The following is a 21776-nucleotide window of genomic DNA, read 5'->3' as shown; positions in this document are numbered from 1 at the left end:
TATTTCGGGAAGCTGTTGTCTATGAGTCGCTTGAGGTAGCTTAGGGTACTGTTACGTCCGGGGTATTGGTAAGTTCGGCAGCAGCAACCATTCGATTAGCGGCTGTATTTCCAGTGGTCTCAGTGTGGCCTGGGAGCCAGCGAACAGTCACGCCGAGACTTCATGCATTGGATGATATAATGGTTTTATTCACTACACGAAGTGTAGCTTTTATAAGCTGTGTTTAACGATAATACTTGTGCAATGCTCTGTAAGTCTGCAAAAAACAGAACACTTGGGGTATTCATGCCGCCCTTTGCGAATACAAACACACAAATTGCAATGACCTCCGCCATAAATAGCTGTTTATGCCGTCAGGGGCTTGGAGACGCACAAATCATGTTCGTGAGGAGCCCACGAGAACTTAGGGTTAGTTTTTCACGCCTCACTGAAAATTCTGTACACTTGTATTTATCTCGCTAAAGCAAGAAGTGCTGCAGAATAGCGGCCGTCGGCAATCTTGTTTTTTATACATGTTTACAAATTACAATTCACCCAACGACGGGTTGCACTACCATGGCGGTAGCAGATCGAAACGGTATGATTGGCGGGTGTTTAAAATGGTGAGAGCTAGCTCCTATGAATCCTCTTTGACTATGAGATAATGGAGCAGATATCGACGGACAATTTAAAGGAAGCTCGAGCGCGGCCGAATCACCGATGAAAGGTTTGAAACGAAGGTCTGTTAATGACGAAATATACATAGGAACAGAAGATGCACGTATAATCGCTTGTGATGTAGGGGGCATTTATCCAATTCGTCGTGTCAGATTTTTGTATGTGTTCAGTATGGAAGCCGCCCGTTGCGGGAAGAAGCACCAAGGGAATCACTGGGTGTAGCATTTCTGATATTTTGTTGTAGACCCATAGAGGATACTTCGAAAGTCCAAGTGACACCCCACCAAGCATAAAAAACACGTCAGAGAAGGTTGTCCTTACCATAAATTCTATGTGAGAATATCTTTACAATGTTTATACTTTCACCCACTTCGGTTCAAGTTGTGTAATGTCAGGAATGAATTTAAGGTGTTGCAACTTCTCTGTCTTCTGCGTTTAGCAGATGACACTCATCATGATCAGTCTCATCAGCACCGACCGAGCTGTGGCACGTGCTCGTGCTCCACGCGCGCCAGTTCGATTAAAGCGCTCATTCTCATCAGACGTGCACTCTCCGCTCTCTCTTGACGGCTAGGCAGCCCGAGGATGTCGAGGTCCATTACATGGTGCCGAAACCCGGGATCTCGCGACAAGGCCTACCTCATCGATGCCCGGAGCCTCGCAAGCACTTTGAACCGACGTGGCGCCGCCGACCTTAGCCCCAGAATCCCCGGCCGCCAGCTGACCGCCATAGAACGGGTACTCCGACGTCGCCAGGGCCTCCGCTCTCAGCTGGACGGCGTCATTATCGAAGCGGACCAGCGTTGCGAGGGCAAGCTGGACTTTCGGCGTCCGACGTGAGCGTTCTGGTTGAACGAATAGAAGAGCTCCACCTGCAGATAAGGAATCTCGACGACCGGATTTTTGACTGGTGAGACGCCAGACGACCTGCTGCTAATAAGACGTCGGACGTTGGGAAATACGGCGATGAGGCCGTGAACACGACAGCGACCCTGCGTTTTGAGCTTCAGAACGCCTTTACATCCAAAGTACCCACACTACCGATGAGCTGCCCGACTCCGGCCACCAGCAAGTCTAAGCTGCGTCAGCTTGACCTAATCACGTTTAACCGAAACCGGAAGAACTGGCAGTGTTTCTGGATGCAGTTTTCATTGGCTGTGCGCAAAACAGCGATCTAAACACTGCAGACAAAGTCAACTATTTGAACACCCTCGTGACTGGAGCAGCCGTGTCAGCCATCTCTGGGCTTCAGGCCAGCGAGGAGTGCTACAAGGCCGCAGTTGGCATCCTGAAGAAGCGCTTCCGAGACGAAAGAATCATCGTCCATGATCATCTCAGAAGCCTTCTGGACTGGAGACAAGTTTCGTCGTCATCGAACGGACATAAACGTCGCCAGCTATACAACGAGGTCCAAGTACACGTGACAATTTTGAAGACGCTTGGCAATAGTTCCGCCAATTACTGTCTAATGCTACGCGAGATCCTTTTCAGAGTATTGCCATGCGACTTGGTTCTAAAGTTTCACAAACGCTTCAGCCCACCGACGACATTAACATCGACATTGACCTCAACTCAAGCCATAAGGAACCAACAGAACCAGACGGCGCAGCCCGAACAAGGGCTTCAGCTGCTTCTCGAGTTCATCGATCATCAAGTCCAGTGTCGAGAAGCCGTGGCAAACTTTACGGGAGTAAGCACCTCAGACGTCGCGGTAAACCTAGAAGAGCAACCTAGACAGTAGCAACACTGTGACGTACATACCATGTCGGTTCTACACACTTCAGCGAAGAACACTCAGTGGCGCCTGTTCTGCCAGTCCACTAAGCATCGCCCAGATGTCTGCGACTTCGATGAATTGAACATCACACAAAAAAACAGCCGCTCACCAAAGAAGGTCGATGCTTCCGATGTCTGAAGAAAGGCCACTTGTCGAAGGACTGCCGAGGTGAAATGTAGTGCGGCAGGTGTGCTCCAAAGCATGCAACCACCACGTGCACGGCAGACGCCCTGAGCAGCAGCAACGTGGTCTCTACATCGGTCAGCCTGGTGTCTAGGCAAACTGGCCCCACGGTCCACCTCAAAACTTTGACAGCAACAGCCACGGCCTCCGCATCCTCGGGACGCCACCGAATTCGTTTCTACGGCGGAAGCCAACGCAGTTTTATCACTGCAGAAGCGTCCAACAAACTAGGATGCGAGTTTTTAGGAGAATAAACATTGACTGTGGGTGTCTTCGGACGCTGGCAAACGACAAGAACGCTCAGAAACCTGGGCTCTTTCATCGTTGCCGCAATGACAGGAAGACCAGTGAAGATTGAAGCGCTTGAAATGAACGAAATATGCAACAACCATATTCTCACACCAGACTACCACGTCATCAAGTCTCTGAAAGCAATAAACTTCAACGCACAAGCAATCTACGCAAAACAATGCCGCGAAACCAAAGTATCGATTATGATTGGATCGGATCAGTACTGGGATCTTGTGACAGGCAACGTAAAAGCAGCGAACACTAAGCTCAAAGTCGTCGAAACCTTGCTAGGCTGGGCTTTTCAGGGACCTTTGCCTTTCGGAGATTATATTACGCACTGTGCCAACGCTATCGTGCTCCGAGCGGGCTTGGAATACAACAAGGAGTCGAAAGCTCTGAACTGCTGCTCAGACTTTGGAAACACTGTAAAATGCAACGACGAACAAAGCTCTGACACAGATCTAGTATTGACACGGTTTGAAAAAACTTTCCCGAAGATGGACGAAGGACATGAGACAGCGCTCCTGCGGAGAGCAGTAGTTTACCCGGCGTATCACATTGACGTTACGAAACTGGCGCCCCAGATCCTAACAAATCATCGAAGGAAAGGTGCCAGGCATTCAAAAAATGATGAAGAAACGACCCTAACATGTCTGCATGAAAGAACCACCGAAGTACAACGGGTGGAGCCTTATCCTGTTGTCATAAAAGAGGCTAACTTTGACGTCGAGGCGAACTGTATAAGAATCATCTTTTCTCGCATACTCCAACCGAGAAGTTGCAACTCTTCGTTGACGGCGACGATTTATTGCGAGTTCGGGGAAAGGCGTTCAGCAACGACACATACGGAACACAGTTCCCCAAACTTCTGCCGAACAACGCGGACTTCGCAACAATTGTGACCCAGCGCGCCAATGAACAGATTGGACATGGTCGATTACCAGACTTCTTGGACCAATCTATCCGCACATTTCGAATGACACGCACCCGACAACCAGTTATTAAGAAGACTCGATGAGGCTCTCCTTCGGAACGTTTGGGTTCAAAGCCCCTAGTGCAAGAAACACCTCTGCTCTACCAAGACCGTTCAACTCTTGCCCACTTAAGTCATCTGTATGTGAGGGAGAGTGTTGGAACTTCTTTCTCTTCTGCGCTGTAGCAGATGACACTCATCACCATCAGTCTCATCAGCACCGACCGAGCGGTAGCACGCGCTCGCGCTCCACGCGCGCCAGTTTCACTAAAGCCCTAATTCTCATCAGACGTGCACTCTCCGCTCTCTCTCGACGACTTGCCAGCCGGCGGACCTCGAGGTCCATTACATAAGGTTTGTGTTTCGAACTACACCTGAAAAAGTTTGTTTAGCTTGTAAACAGGGTCTACCTGTACCTCCCGCCTCTTAGAAAATACGGCGCAGGTACTTTTAGCACCATTATGTTTGAAATAACTTGGATTTCATTACGATGAAGTTTTTTAATGCCAAAGGGGACATCGCGTTTGCAAATGGACAACTTGCAAGACTTGAAAGACGTTTGCACATCGTCCACATACATTGAATAGGAGATTGTTTATGGTAACGCGAATAACTCATGTAATAGAAACCAACACCACAGCAAGACACGCCGAAAGAAGACAAAAACAAATAAAATCACTCAAGGCACGCGGTGCCGATGTCATCGACACCAGCTACGCCGCCGAGCGCTCGTGACTATGGCACGAGCTCGCGCCGGTCATAAGCCAATTGGAAGCAGCCAGTTACAGCGGCCGGCTCCGAGAAGAGATCCCGTAGCAAGGTACACGGAAGAAGTCGGAGGGTGCAGTGTAACCGGGAATAATGGCGGTTGGGCGACCGCACCTGTTATATTCCCCACGAGATCCACCACCGGCGCAACCTCAAGGACATCTCCTCCTCAAAAAAGTCGTCTCACTATGAATCGGTAACAGTCAGTGACGCCCCAATACAGCTGCGTTCGCTACTCTAAAACGGGTGCTGGGAGCGTGTTCGAACACCGAGGCGACGACACACCAACTGGACACTTCAGCCCTTCCGACGTGTGCCGGTAACCACGACGTCCTGTGTCTTAATCATTCATTCCCGAACTGTGACCCTTTCTTGTTCGTTTGAACTTGTTTCTGTTTTCTCTACCGCGTCTTTGCTGGTTTCTCTGGTGTTCTGTAGCTCTCTATGGTTCCTTGTTGCTAAATAGTTTCTCTGTTCATTGTGTGTATAAATATTTAGGTTTTTAATAATATCAACATAGTCTCGTTCACAGAGTTTCTCTCTTGTAATGAATATTGTTAAGAACCTTATTTTTACCTGAGTCCTCTGCAGAAAGTGCATGTTTACCATAAAACAACGTGCAGCCCAAACCTTCCTCCTTAGGCACACCGTTTCATTGTAGAAAAGCTCAAAAAAGTGCAGAGCCTACTCTCAACGAAAATATTGTTTGACAAGTATCGTTCCAGTGTATTTAAAATATTGCCTGATATTTTAAATTATTTCAGATCTGAAGGACTGTCGTTCCACTATGCCGTGTAATACGCTTTTTATATGAAAAATACGGCTATGCAATTGTGTTTGCAAAGAAAGGCTACTTTGAGGTATGGTTCTCGGCCAACGAGGTGATGCCTAATACTTCGCACCTTCGTAAAGCCAGCCTGGCAGTTCTCAAAAAGAAGGTAGTACTCCTAAACCTACACAAGCCTCCCGTTAATCATCTTGTCGAGGAGCTTGCACAAGCAGCGTGTCAGTGGGATGGGACAATAACTCGCGGGTTATGTTGAAAGATTTCCGTCTTTAATGAAGGCATCTGCTACCGCTTTCCTCCAAGACATTCCAATGCACCCGGAAAGCATGTTTTCTTCTATAGGTGGTGAAGTCATCGTCATCATCATCATCATCATTAATTTTTTTCTTAAGGCCCCTTTCGGAGTATTACATAAGGGGGGGGGGGCAAAGATCAGTCAGGAGGTTCATAAGACATGGTTATAGAACACACGATTGAGACAGATAGGCGCAAAAGGCACATTTTTTACATTTTAGGTGGTATTGACACATAAACATACAAAGGGCATATTTCCACCTGTTAAGCGGTAATTGCTATACAAAGAAAGTTTGAAGATAAGCATTGCAGTGAATTAGGTACATAGTGTTGGTTCTATAAGCGATTGCACCACGAAGAAAGGAGAATGGGTCTGATTAAATCTGGAAAAAAATTGGTTAATTGCTGCCGAAATTTTTGTGAATCGCGCTCACTTACAATTGCATCGGATTGGGCATTCCAAGCCTCAATCGCAGCTCGTAATAATGATTTGTTAAAGGAATTAGTGGTGCCATGTTAGCACTGAAGGTTGTGGGTGTTAAAAAGGCGCCGCGACGAATGGGTGCGGGGTATCAGGAGTGTGGTGTGGAGGCCTGGGGAAAAAGAAAAGCGAATGGAAGAGACAAAGTCGACCGATCTTGCGGCGGAGTATAAGTGCGGGAATTCCAAGCGATGCTTTGATGTTGCTGGTACTGTCGTGAGGGCTATATTTGGAAGCGCTAAAGCGAGTGCCGTGGTTATGCACACTTTCGAGGGACTTGATTAAGTACACTTGGTGATGGTTCCAGATGGATGATGCATGTTCTATTTTGCTCGTGACGAACGTTTCATAGACCAGTTCCCTGGTAGATGAAGGGCATGAGGCAAGAGATCTTGTAATGAAGCCGACGGATTTGGATGCATCAGCAGCAAGTTTTCTTCTGTGTTCGAACCGTGATATGTTTTTTGTGCTGATAACTCCCAGATAACGGTATGATTCGGTTGAAGAGAGATTGGGAGAGCTTAACGTATATGCATTGGTTATAATGGAATGTGTTCGTGTCATTTGGATGGGTTTGCACTTCTCAATGTTTAGCTTCAATAAATTTTGTCAGCACCACCTGTCTATTTCATTAAGGTCGTTTTGAAGTAGTTCTAAATCGGTGTTGCATTCTATCCGGCGGTACAAAACGCAGTCGTCCGCGAAGAGGCGAATGGATAATAAACTTCTGTTAGGCAGGTCATTTATGAAAATGAGGCCGAGCCTTGAGGAACTCCGGAAATAACATTGGTTAAGTCGGAACGGTGGGATTCGATGACAATGAAATGGGAGCGGGTAGTAATAAAATAGTGAATCCATGATAGTACTAAGGAGTCAAGGTTAGGGTTAGAAAGTTCTGCTAGCGGGCGCTGATGGGGAACGCGATGGAAAGCTTTAGAAAAGTCCGGGTAAATGACGTAAGTTGGAACTGAAGAGTCAAGCTTAAGGTAAAGTTCAGTAGTGAACTCAAAGAGTTGGGTTTCACATGAAAGCCCCGCCCGGAATCCGTGTTTTTTGGGAAAGAAGAATTTGTTGCTGTCGTAGTGACGCGCAATTTGAGAATATATTATGTGTTCTAGTAATTTACACGCGATGCATGTTAGCGAAATAGGGCGGAAGTTGGAAGAAACGGAGTCGTTGCCTGATTTGTAAACCGCAACTATTCTGTTTAGTGTCCAGTAGGTCGGAAGTGCACTGGTAGCTGTTTTATAGGCAAAGAATATGTGCAAAATTTTGCAAGAGGTTATTTCGGTGGGTTTGATTATCTTGCTAGTTATGTTATCGCATCGTGGAGCACTTGACACCTTTAAACTATCGATTAACTTGATTATGCCTTCGGGAGTAACGGTGACGGGAGGCATTTGAGAGAAATTATAGCCGGGAGGGGCGGAACTATCGAGGATGTGTTCGCGGGCAAAAACGGAAGAAAAATACTGGTTCATGAAGTCGGCGTGCTGCTCAAGTGGAACATGCGAGCCATCTGGGTAGGAGAGGAAAATCTGATAGGTAGCGTTGCTTTTTGGTTGTAGGATTTTGCAAAATTTTGGGTGGTTCGTTTCGAGAATATTTACAGGTCGTGGTGGTAAAACGTCTTATTCGCTTGGTTTAACTGAAATATGTATTCGCGTTGGTACTCGAGATATTTTTTCTAATTTTGAAGGTACTTGCTATGGTTTGGCTGCTCAAAACAGGCGTTTTTACTGTAACAGCTTCCTGAGGGAGTTGGTAAACCACGGGTTGTTAGCGTCACCACGAATTTTGACAAGGGACACGTGTGCGTCGACCAACGATAGGAGCTTATACTTGAAAAGAATCCAGTTTTTGTCAACTGTCCTTAGAGACGCATCCACATGGAAGAGCTGGAGGAAGGATTCGAGTTTTAAGTTGATTGCGGTATAGTCAGCGTTGTTGTAGTCGCGTATGTATTTGAGGGACGGTTGGGCAGTTTGTATTGGAATGCAGAGATTAAATGATACTACACAGTGGTCACTTAGACCTGGTAAGCATGTTGGGGACTTCGTTAGTACGGGATTGGAAACAAGAACAAGATCTAGGATATTGTTCCCTCGGGTTCGTGTGTTGACTGTTTGGCTATGGTTGTATGTAAGAATCACGTCGAGAAAATTTTTAGAAAGTCGGGATTGCACAAATAAGTTGTTCCAATTGATATCCGGAAAGTTGAAACCACCGGTTACTATCAGATTGGCCCGTGGGAAGCGAGATGTTAATTCCAGAATCTACGACTTTAGTTAGGAAGTGAACGAGTTGTCGCTATCTGGAGCGCGATAGCAGGCGATGATTATGTTCGTGCTGGCAGGGAGTGGAACAACTGCACTGAATATTTTCTGATTGCACGTGGAGGGCAACAGATATAACGTAATGTTCTTTTTGATTAGGATTGCCACGCCTCCTTCTCTTCACCCAACCCTGTCGAGCCTGTGCATGGTGTACGCTGAATTACTTTGGAGCAGCTCTTGGTCCTCTAAGTCGGGAGTCAGCCATGACTCGGTTAGTATGGCGATGTCGGTGTCGTTATCATCTAGAAGGAACTCGATGGCATGTTTTTTCGGGATATAGCTGTGAACATTTGCCAACAAAACAGCCATAGTGTCGTAAGTTTGTGAACTGGAGTATTGTCGATAAGGCTGAGAAGGAGGGTGGGGTGCATCTCGGATAGTGCGTGTGAGTTGCTATGATTTCACTTCGACTATATAATCTGTTTCGGCATGGTGGGTGAACGTATTATCATCGAGAAGCGATTCATCAAAAGGAGTTTTGAACGAGGTGTTATATTGTTGGCCATACAAGTAAAGATTTTTCTGTGCCATCCGAGCTCGCGCTGAGTAGTCCTCGCGAATCGAGATAGGTGCGCCTTTCCGTTAAGGTGAGGAGGAGAGAACATTCGATTTATTTTTAAAGTAGGTGAACATCGCAATATTGGCACGAATTTTACCTGGTTTACAGCGACCGAGGCGATGCTCGCGTTCTATGCCTGAACATTCTATGTTCACGTTCAGCGTTTGGGAACATAGGGACGTCATATGTGATTCAGATTCGGATCATGTTTTATTTTTTTTGTCTGCAATTCGAAAAAAACAAGGGTTGATCGGTAAAGACCTTTTTCCGCGTCATTACTTCAGAGCGAGCGTTTTTATGTCCGAGGTTAGATTGTTGAGGCAGTAACTGGAGCCTGGACCGCAGCCATCGACATACGACGAATTCGCGTCATCGCTTTTTTCGAACGCGTCGATACGTGAGGACAGACCATTCATTATTCCGTCAATGTTGTTTTGGGCGGCCCGAATTGCCCTGAGTTCGGCAAGTATTGCGGCTTGCGCGACTACCTTGTTTGAGAAGACTTGTGCCAGAGATAAGATAGTTGGGTTTCATTCACCAGATTCCGGTCCGGGGTTTACTTCCACATCGCCTGCCAGCAGAAGCAAGAGGAACACAACTTGAATGTTTGCACAGAAAGAACACGAAAACGAACACAGAACTACGCGCCAGGTATTCAGAAACCAGGGGGACACGACACCGCTAGAAGAAAGTGGTCACTTGAACGAAAAGAAGCTCTCCTGGGCAGGTCTCTGACCTAGACGAGAAAGCGCATTGTAACCACAGTGGTGGCGGCGTCGTGCGCCTAGTCCCGACTGGCTCTGGGACGGGGGCTCCTTAAGTAGACTTCTGTCGCTCCTAGTTCCAGTTGCCAGACGGGGCTCAGGACTAGCCATGGGTGCGGCGGGTTGGTTAGGGCTTTGGCTGTTGCGTCCGGGGGTGATACTCAGAGAAGGGTAGGCTCGCGCAGGCAGACGTTTTGGCCGGCGATGGGCACCGGCATTGGCGTGAAGATCCATACGAGTAGGGCCTTGACGAGAAAGCGCATTGTAACTAGAGTGGTGTTGGTGGCGTGCCCTTGCCACCATTGTGTTTTTTTAAGTGTGTCGGCATGTAGGTGGTGTATATTCGTGTAAGTAATATCTGCAGTCGGAACTGAAGCCTTCGATGTTCTTTGCCCGGCCACCAACTCATGAAGTTTAAATTAACAGCTGCAAGCACGTTTTGAGTTGTTATTGCACGTAGGAGCTTCTTTTCTGTAGATGTTTTGGTTTGGATGAAAGTCTACGTAATTGTGAAGCACTGTACAGGTGTCCGAAGAATTGTGGGAATGCGTTAGCCTAGTCTTCAAGAGTGGCCCCTGCCTCAGCGTCCGTTTCCCTCGAAGCCTTGGGTGCGATCGAGGCGTCAAGTGAGAAGCGAGATAGATCGACTTTTCTCCCATCCGTGTTGATTAAAACCTCAACTACTGCCGGTCCTGAAAGTGGCGTAGTAGCGTGTCCCAGACAAAAAATCCTAGCTCTGCTACCTGGTGAGCTGCGTGAACATAACTTTCATAAGTGAAGGCATTGAGCCTTTTTGGAGATTTAGAGTAGGAAAGGTTTCCGTTTACTCTCAGACAATACTTTCTTATCACGTTTTCGTTCCATCCATGTCCATGAGTATGCTGGTTTGGGACAAATACATTTTATGAGGACGAAATATTCTGAATATTTCAATTTTAGGTGTTATGGTGTTGCTAAGTGCATTTGGCATTTTTCGTTCGTCCACGGCAGTTATAGGTGCCATGCCCAAATCGTTGTCTTTTAATTCATAGGCATGGGTTGGGGAAGTACGGGCGGACAACAAATTCACGGAAACCTTCACCGATATAGTCACGTGGTGTACTGCGGTAAATGTAAGGTGTGCATGTTTGGCAATGGTTTTGTGATATTCTCTGCGCAATGAGATCCTCTTTGCTGCAATAAGATCCCGGGGATGCTTGCCTTCGAGAATGTTCGAGGCAGTTACATTGCTGAGATCAAATTCAATATATGACACCTTGTGATGCAGCCACTGGTTGCTACAACGTTACTTTCCTTTTCAGGTCTCCAATTAGGTTATTCAGGAACTTTTTCCTGTTTATTTACTTCTAAAAAGATATCTCCAGAGGACATACTTTTTTTGCGCTGTAGTGTTTGCTACTGACCGTTTGAATAAACTTAGCCATTGCAAACACCAATTCTAATGCAACTGGTTTGATATTGTCATCGAGTACATTGATAACGAGCCGCGAACTTGGCAAGTATTGGTAATGATAGGCCTGGTAATAGAGCAACGTTAACTTCGGTGGGGCCCCTTGTTGTACCCGTTGTGTCCACAACCTTTTGAGAAGACCGTACAGCGTGAAAAAAAGCGGGGAACCGGAAAACGTTATTCATTGACCTGTTCCCGGTAGCGAATGAAGTCCAGGAGCTCCCTACCTGGTGACAGACACGGACAGACGAGGACAACACCGACATCCTGCAGGAACACCCCGTTATCAAGGAGCTCTGCGCAATCATTTTCGACTTACTACCCCGGATCGTAGAGTCTGCACTGGCGTCCACGCAAACCCATGGCATAACCAGACATGGTTTCTAGTCTTAGGAACACCCAGTGGAACTGTCCTGGACTAACGCAGAAACTTCCTGAGCTCAGCTTGTGGCTTCGTAAAATTTCTGGCTCAGTGCTTCTTAAGCAGGAAACGAACCATCAGCTACCACGCACTTTGTCAGAATTTGTCAAATACTCTCGCGCACTGTCACTTTGTCACGCCTTTGTCACATCACTGTACAACTCCTAAAATGGGTCAGCCATGGTTTTCGTCAAAAACACACTGCTTACTTCCCAACTGGACACGACTCATCGGGCTTCCCACGAACATGAAAATGTTGCTGTCACCATGGTCTTTGGTAAAAGGCGCCTCGCTGTGGTGTCAGTTTATATACCTCCCCAGGGGAGGGCTTTTACTGGACTCCGATGCAGCCGTCAATATGAACTGAATTGAAGCTCCCCGTAATGTTGTACTTGGCCCGCTGCTTATAGGAGGTGACTTTAATGCGAGGCATGCAAATTGGGGTTGTGCAGATTCTTCGCTACGTGGAAATATTATTGTCGAAGTAACTGACCGGGCAAACCGCATTTTGCTGAATTATGCAATGCCGACGAGGTGTGTTCCGCAACAAAACCAGAAAACGGCAGCTTATCTCACCTGGGCTTTCGTGGATATCAGCGATTCATGGACTGTGGAACCAAACCTTATGGGAAGTGATCTTCATCCCATGGTAATTTTTCTGGAGAATGGCACTAACAACTAGAAATGTACGAAGTGTAACTAATTGCGACATATTTCGCAAATTCTTCACATTTCCGCAAGGAACAGTGACAGGGTCCTAGAAGCGAAAGACAAAGCTACGAAGGCTATCAACTACGTCCTCAAGATCCCGTTGCCGACTTACCATATCTCAACCTTAACCTACTTTTCTTCGAGCTCAAGAACAATTGAAATCAAATACTACAGACCAGGGTCGGCGACCAGAGCACCACAGGCTTCACGTGAAATTACAGCGTTATTCAAGTGGCCTGAAACGGGAGCAATGGCACGAGATCTGTACTAAGCTGAACCGTGTCACCCCTACCACAAAGGTATGGAATGTTAATAATACAATGGCTGGTGCTACGCCCTCTCGCACTGCTTTGGAATCCCTCATGATTAGCATGAATCTATCGGATCAAGAACTTGTGGAAATTTTAGCTGACAGCTTCCTTTCAAAAACTAGATATGTAGAACCCTAAACGCCAACGCCGCCCGGTGATCAGGGTCCCCTCGACAACCTATTTACCCTCGTGGAGTTAGATGACGCTTTGCGGCTTTGCAACGTCAAAAGTGCGCCGGGCCCAGAAGGAATACCCTACAGCGCCATTAGAGAGTTATAGCAGACCGGAAGAACTGTTCCGGTACGGTAACGTCTACCGTCTGGACGCCACCGCGCATGCGCTGAACCCTACCGTAAACTGGAGAGACTTGGCCGGATGGTACCAATACGTACCGTGTTCGTCGTTCAAAAACAGACGGCCGCTTGGGAAGAGTTTGGTAGACGTACGCTTGGCTATCGCCTAGTCGAAGGGATTGTAAATATAAGATCGTTTAAGAAAATTGAGGTCGCAACAAGTGGAATTCGCGCGATTCTAACAGCTCAAGCAGCAAGCCAAACACGGTCCCGACCAACTGCCATAACTTGTGTCGTCGAGCGACGCATGTACGACACCTTCTTTTAGGGTAAATAAATGCGATCCGGCTACATAACTAGTATTAACAGCAACATGGGGCCCGTCTACAAATCGGCGAGTGAGGAACAGGTGGTGTCAGTGCGAGGAACTCTCAAGCAAAACGAAAACTAAAAGCAGCCAGCCGACCGAACTGATCGACCAGCTTGACCTGCTGGCGCCATCTGTTGAAATGCAGTAGAAGTAAAATGCCCGCTTCATGTTTACGCAGTCGCTAATTCGTATCTCAATAGGGGCGTTGGATATTTTTTATACTGCCTTTAGCGCTATTGTGAAATGAAAACTAATATTTCAGCACAGGAAACGCCACAGACTCACGAAGAATTGCCAAACGACGTACAACCTAAGTCGCTCCCAGTCAGGGTAGCATGTCCGGTAGTTACGGTCTGCTATAACTTTTAAAACGAGCCTTCCCGGTACGGTCTGGTAACAAGTATCCCGTACCGTATCGGAACCGTTTTTCCGATCTGCTATACCTCTCTTTTAAGAACCTTGCTCATAACGGTAATGAAGCTCTGCTGGACTACCTCAATGACACATGGGTTACAGGGGACGTCCCACGGAAATGGAAAGTAGAATAGGTCAAACCAACTCCCAAGCCCGGCAAATTACTAAATGGTCCTGCGGCCCTTCGTCGTAAATCACTGATATCGACCCTAGCACAAACGTTGGTGCACATGGTTGGACGCCACCTGAATTGGCAACTAGAAAAGGATCTTGTATTCGCTCCTTTTCAATCAGGTTTTCAGACACACCTATCAACTTCATACAGCCTGTTGATGATCACTCGTGATGCCCTTGAAGCTGCAAAGAAACCAGGTGGCCTCGGCATTTTGCTCCTTATGGACGTTACAAAAGCGTTCGATAATGTCCCACCAGCAACAATAATACGTCTCTTGAGAGAAAGGGGACTTGGTGGGAGGCTTAGTAGGTTTCGGGAGTGCTTTCTGATGGAACGTTCCTAGAAGGTGTGGGGGTGAGAAGAGTTCTCTAGCCCACTAGTGGTCGAGCAAGGTGTGCCTCAGGGCGCCATCCTAAGCCTGATACTGTTCAACATCTTGATGGCTGACCTTCTAAGCGTGCTTCGCAATTTTTCGTGGCTAAGAGCTACTATTTTTGCCCATGACGTGACGCTCTGGACGACCAACGGTGGTATCACAACACAACAACGTTCCATCCAGCAATGCATTGACATCACAGTGAAATTTCTACGCAATCGTGGTGTTGAACTCTCACCAGAGAAAAAAACAACTTACATGGTATGTACACGTATGCGGAGACCTCCTGACATGCAAGTCCACCTTCATGTCTAAGCTGTGCACAGTTTCTAAAGCCAGCATACTGGGCCTGATGGTCGTCGCCAACATACGCAACCAAAGTCAAGTTAGCGCCCGAAGGTATACTTGCATACGACTTATCGACATACTCAAATGGTGCGTAGGTTATGAGTGGGGTTGTTTTACCAAGACGCTCTTTCATCGACACCAAGGTCTCATTATATCTAGGATACTAGAAGTTCTACCACAGCTTTTTCCTACCAAGGCTCAAGCTAATAATCTTGAGGTTTTGAACAGGCGGTGCATAAAAATACCCCTTGGCCTTGAAGCCTAGACTCCCAGCTTGCCCCTCTACTCGGAGGCTGGCATGAACACCCTTGCCGACCTCACCTTTACCAGGCATCTAGCACACTAGCATCGCTTAGCTATGACACCAGCCGGACGTTGCACCATAATGCAACATCTTAAACAGCAACTGCAATGACCCAAAAGGCAGTTCACACAAGTACCGTGGACAGCTGATGTGCCCGCATTTGCTCGAATCTCTGCACACCACACCGGCCTTCATGGCTGGAGGGCCGAACAACCGAAACATGCTGGAGCATCCTTGGCACTTAAACGGCTAGACGCGGCGTATAACACCGCTCTAACGGTTTTCACCTACGGCTCAGTTTACCCAGTCACTGGGCGTACGGGTGCTGCCTTCGTGTGTTCCGAGTGCGATGAAAAGCGTAAGATACACCTTTTCGATAAGACAACACCTGAGATGGCAAAGCAGATAGCCATTCCATTTAGCGAGTGGGTCGGTCGCTACAAACTCAAGAATGTTTCAAAGAAACGGTGATTTTTACACACGTGATCAACGTCCTATGCCGTCTGAACGACCAGATGAAACCTCCGAGGTCATCCTAAATATCCGGCACCGAGTGAGCACGCTCCGCACCCGCGTACATCTTGCTACCCTTTTTTGGATAACGGTCACGCGGGAATCTCAAGCAGGGGCAAGGCCCACGCACTTGCGCAACAAGCAGCAAGGAACACATCAACTGGGAAAACCTACATCACCCGGGCTTAGCCCTTCTCTTCTGAGCATGGACATTCTTTTGAGCTTCTTTCTATCATAGTGACATCACCTGCATCTCAGGATGAGCAGACCGATGAGAACTGTGAACACACAGCGGAGGGACCTTCACCTCGTTCAAACTCGGAATTGCACACCAACCGCAAGATGGAAAGCAAGTTGCAAATACGAGCGGCTTTAGGAGTGAAGCGTCCACTCATACCTCGTCATTGGCCCCAGAAATCACACATTATCGCTCATAGGATGAGAACTGAATCGGGAAGAACTCTACACTATCGCGCAACAAGATACGGCAGCCTAAATGACCCAGAGTGTTCGCGGTGCTCAGCCAAAAATGACATTGCACACAACCTGTGGGACTGTCCTCGCGTTGCCGACTGTCGACAACAAGCCTTCAAAACAGTAGGATTTCCAATACCTAGGAGCACTAATTACTATTTTTTCTAAGCCGATCCTATCAGAGCGAAGAACAGCGCCTTCTCGCCGCTCTACCAAACTTCGTCGAGAACTCTAGCCTTCACCATTTCCTTTAATTCCACACGCAATTGGATAAACCACTGTATGTATCTTACTTTTCACCCAACTCCAATTACATAATCCTTCTGCACTAGACATCAAAATTCGTAAAGCGTAAAAATAGCGTCTTTGTATCCCTTGTACATAAAATAAATGCGTGTTACCACCACCACCACCACCTAGCTAATATTTGCAAAAAAACAGCGGAGTTCTCCGTCATCTTTGCAAACTTGCATGAAATGGGGACGACAACTTTCGCCGTAACTGCGGCAGCACTTCCTCAGAACGAGAACGACACGTTCTAGCGTACGCCTCTCTAAGTTGATATCCAATGGTTATCACTTCGAAAAAAAATTGAAGCAAGCTCACACTGATAGAAACAATGATAGAGTAAAGATCGCTGCCGCAGCGAAGAACAAGCCAATAGACTGCAGTCCAGGACTTAAACTATCGTGATGGTGGTGAAGATTGCGTGCACCTTCGCAACTGTGAATTCTTACACGTTAGTGTGAGCTTCCTTCACTTGCTTTATTTTATTTTAGTTTCTGCTAACCGAATTTGTATTTATTTTTTTATTTATGCAAATAACCACTTTCTTCGCATTTGGCCCTAGCTTTTCTTCAACCACTGAAAAGCAAACAATATGATCATTCAATGAAGGCCTGTTCCTATTGCAGAAAGACTTGAGGAAGTTTTCTTATCTTTGGGGAACTTTTCTTATCTACACGAGCAAAACATGTTCATGGGCGGCCTGTGACACAGCCCCAATGGCAGCTGTTTAAAAAATGCTCATACTTATCAAAATGGTGGTACGTTGAGCAACACACAAGTATGCGCGGGTACGAAAAATATTCATATCTCGAATATATTTAGCTATGGTAACTAAACACCACAAGCGTTTGCGAGGCCAGACTCTTCGAACAGTGAATAGTAAAGCTTGATGGATTTCAATTGCAATCAGTGGGGAGTGCTCCAAGCAGCAAACCAACCTTATCACCTACACAAGTGTGCTTATTTAGTTACTGTATGCCGCCCACACTGCGTATTGTTAAAGAGTACAGCGCAGTATTTTCTGCAATTTCTCAGCAAGCATTTCACGAAAGTACGTCCGCCAGAAATGCGTAACAAATTTATTACCAGGCAAACTTTTAGCATTCACAGCGCTTGGCACCTTCAAAATAGTACAAAGGTTGGCATATGTTTTATAACTAGATGTAGAAGTATAAATCATAATTTTCTGATTTGCCTCTACGTTATTATCAATGCTAGGGTGATAGTCCTTTAGTCAAATGAATCTCGATATGTGTTACGCGCCGGAAACGACCCCTCTACGTCGCATCACCTTAAAATTGAGCGTTCTTCTGAGCCGACCTCAACTTCGTGCACTCAAGTGCCGATTTCGATTGGCTTTATACTTTTTTCAATGCGGCATAAAAGATGGTTAAAGATTTAAAGAAAGAAGAAGCAGGGAAAGCAAAAGAAAGATAAATATGTAGGATAGCAAGAGACAGAGTGCTGCAAAATGTAGTCAGGAAACTGCTAACAGTTTTTTAGTCGTCAGGTAGGCATGCTGCCGAGTTACGTGAAGGACGTTGATTAGCTCAATGACCATTTTTTAGGCCTTCTTTCAAGAAGAGCGGGCCCTGATAAACTCCCCTCTTTTGAGCTTGCAGTTAAAATAGAGTGAAGGGCTAGAAACCACAGGCACAATCAAGAAAATATTGACAGAATATAATTTTCGGTAGATAATTATTGCGAACAGGTAGCATTTAAGGTAATAAGAACGTAACTTCACAATTTTCAAAGCGAAGCTTCTTGGTCGTGCCCTCCTGTGACGTTGCTTCGATCAGTTCCAAAACTTTATTCTCTTTTCTGATGCTATCCTAGACTATGCCTTCCGTTTCTTTGATTTTTTTGTTTTGTTGCAAGCGTCGACTGCCCACATTATGCTATTTGTTTTCGTAAATAAGGGCGTATTCTCTTCCTTTTTTTGCTGCATGCAGCAGGGGCTTGCATATTGGATAGGAAGGACTTTCCACCTTCAACGTGGTAGTAGAATATTTTTTATAATTTGATTTTTTTCCCAATACTACTGTCGCACAGTTCTAGACAGTGCAGGAAAAGGTACTAACAGTGAATACAGATTAACTAACAGAACTCATTGTTTGGTATTTCATATAAACCACTATTGGTAGGCAACCTTCTTCGAGAAACGTTCCGGTTACTTCATATTACCGCTGTGACAGAAAAGTCCAAAACATAAAACAGTCTAGCAGTCACGAGAAACCGTTATGTGCGGGGGGTTTGACCTGCGAGTGCCTGTGCCCGAATTAGCAAAAAAAAAAGACGTGTCATTGTTTATTCCCTTATTCCGTATTTTGTTTATATTGTCCATACTTTCATAAATATGTTGGTGTTCGAACAATTCGGGTGATAGATAAATACCCCGTGACGAAGGCGAAACATGCTGATCACACCCACCGCGGTTGATCAGTGGCCACGGTGTTGCGATACTGAGGACGACGTCGTGGGTTCGCTTCCCGGCTTTGGCGGCTACTTTTGTGATGGATGCGAAAAGCAAAAACGCCCGTGTGCACAAGATTTCGGCGCGTGTTAGAGATCCCCAGGCTGTCAAAAGTCACCTGGAAACTTGCACTACGGCACGCCTCATCGCGTGCGTTGCGTCAGTGCGTTAAACGCCACAATCAATCAAGCAAATCAACAATGTGATCACAATTATAAACGACACTCATTGCTTTTTATTGAAAACTTTCTTGTGCCGTGTCTCATACTCAATGAGATGAACAATCCACGGAGGCGTATTCAAGTACAGGCCGTATCAGGGATTTGTCTGCTGGCAGTTGGTGTTCAAGAGTTTCCACTTTCAACGTTCGCTTCAAGAAGCCCAGTTTCCGAAGCGCTTTCTAGCAGACTAGGTTTTTTATGTTGATGTTAATTTAGCTTCAGTGAGAATGTGACATTAAGGTACTTGTACCCGATTACGTGTGCTTACGGTTCTGGCAATACGGACAACATAAGGTTTGCCTGTTATTTTGAATGTTATGCATATCGCTTTGTCAAGGTTAAGTGTTATTTGCCACACTAAGCTCCAGGCGAAAAAAGAATTAAAAAACTCACCCACTATTTGGTCGCCGGGATTACTGATACAAGAACAGAAAAGGCAGTAGTCGGCGTACAGACGGAGTTTGACTGATGTGTCTTTTGCAATCTCAACAATATCGTTTCATAACATAGAGACAGGAGTGCCCCACACTCTAAACTTTTTTTCCTCCCATATACTCCCTAGAGGTTCTTTTTCGCCTGTCCTCTAGTGGTCCTTCTTGTAGGAGTTTTTTTTACTACATCGAACAGGGAGGTTTTGTTTACCTCCTCAAAACAGGGCGTTTTTAGGGTATTGAAAGGCGGTATTTAGGGAGTGTTAAGAAATGTTCGGGAGAATTTAAGGAGGTCAAAATGGAGTATTCTTTACTTCCTGAAGGGCGTGTTTAGGTTATGTATATGGCATTTTTAGGCGGTTGAATAGGAGCCTATTATGGCTCCCTTTGGAAGTACTTATGTTAGTGTAGGGGCGTTTTTAGGAGGTTCAAGAGAAGCATTTACTTCTTTTGAATGGAGTTTGACGGAAGCTTGGGGAGTTTTGTAGGCCTTCCGAAAGCAGGTTTTCAAGGCCACAAGGGAGAATTTCTAGTTCCCTGCGGGAGTACTGATTTCACACGGTTTTTCTCGATTTCAGGTTTATTTCAAACGAACTTCCGCAGACAAGTTTACATGGTACATGGTGTACAGAAGGAGGTTCCGAAATAAATACTTATAGCGACCTCATATTGCAAATCACAAATGGTACATTGCTAAATAACACGCCAGTTAGGAATTGAAGACAGCCATACGAGGCTAGTTGAACAAACCGTAGAAACAATATTACTACAAGAACTGGAAATACGCGGAAAACAAAGATAGTCACAAACATGGTAAGTGAAATCATTAAAGAATACTAGCGAATCGAGAACGCGTCAGTACTTATCAGAACTTATTAGTACGCATCAGTACCAAGTACACAAAGTGAAGAAAAATTGGTTGCAGTGGTTTACAACTACAAAACAATTTTTCAATTGGTGGTGAAATGAGCGAGAACTGTGCAACAATTGGATATTGAAAGGTAACAAGCATTTTGTAGATGGTAAAGGCACAAGAGATAAATGATGTAGGAGACAGATTGCAGTGAGATGGATATGGATAAATGAGTAATATAAAGAACGAAAAATATGCTGCGGAAAAAACCCGCGCGTTTTGATAAATACACAAATGCGCCAAGAAAAGTGACCGAGAATGACGGGTTAATTTCAATGATATAGAACAGAATGGGTGGTATCGCGACAGCTTCTTTAGAGTGAGAGAAAAAAGCCATGAAATTCGTGTTTTTCGGATAATTTTAGTTGATTCATTTCGCACCAGTTGCCCATATTATTTAGATAATTGTTTCAAGGTAAATTAATTTGTTCATATTATTGCTTCACTGAAAGATTGCTGTATTATCAGCATACAGAACGGCCCATCAAATACCCCCTTTTCAGTAAAAAAAGAAAAAAGAAAAAGTCAGAAATATAATACGGAATTCTTTTTGACTACTATCTAATGATTAAAGGATTGAAAACAAATATTAGTGAGCGATATTGATGCGATAAAAGTTAATAAGTTCTAAATCCTTCACGCGTGGTTTGGTGCTGGCAAGGTCCAAAAAGGCATGTTCCACAAACGTTAGAGCTCTGTGTGCTTTCTTGGGATATTGAATGTTGAAAACCGAGAACGATGCAAACAGACTACACAGTCATCCCAGTAAGGATGATGCAGTCAAGACACGCTGGCCATCGATGTGGAGGCTAACTTCCCCGTTCACGGGATGCAGGCAGGGAGTCAGAGGAACATCTGCCTGAAAAAGCAAAAAAGGAAAAAAATGCCCCACACGTAAGATTCAAAACAGACACTATGGTTAAATGAACATAATAATTCGGTACAGTAATAAATTGTAAGGCCAGGTTCCCTGCGAATTCCAGTGGTAAATTAGGAATGCAAAGGCTTCATAAAACCAAGTGCCAGTACATTAACCGTCGTGGCTTTTGTAGCAATAAAAAAGATATTACTTCCGCACAATATACTCGAGCACAACTTTAAATGACAGTGAAGATGAAATGCAAGTCTCTGTAGGTTGATAGATTAGTTTTTTGTTTTTGACACAAAAACACTTTGCTATTGCATGATTTTGTTAACTGCTGTTTCTTCCTTTAAGATGCCAGCTTGCATCTATTCAAGTGAATGGGCCCACTGTTAAAGATGAAAACCCTTACACTGCATCTCCCCTACCATGGTGGCTCACTTTCATAGAAAAAGTGCAGCTTTTGCGAGCTGGACCGCTGTTGCAAGCCGTGGCAATACTCACTTCTGCTGGAGGGGCCGACTTGGTTTCCGAATGCAGCCTTGCCTTGTACAGCAC

This window comes from Haemaphysalis longicornis, unplaced genomic scaffold, assembly GCF_048455015.1.
Source record: "Haemaphysalis longicornis isolate Haplotype H1 unplaced genomic scaffold, Haemaphysalis longicornis Haplotype H1 scaffold_28, whole genome shotgun sequence".
NCBI classification, from domain to species: domain Eukaryota; kingdom Metazoa; phylum Arthropoda; class Arachnida; order Ixodida; family Ixodidae; genus Haemaphysalis; species Haemaphysalis longicornis.
Note: the sequence above shows the minus strand (reverse complement) of the source record.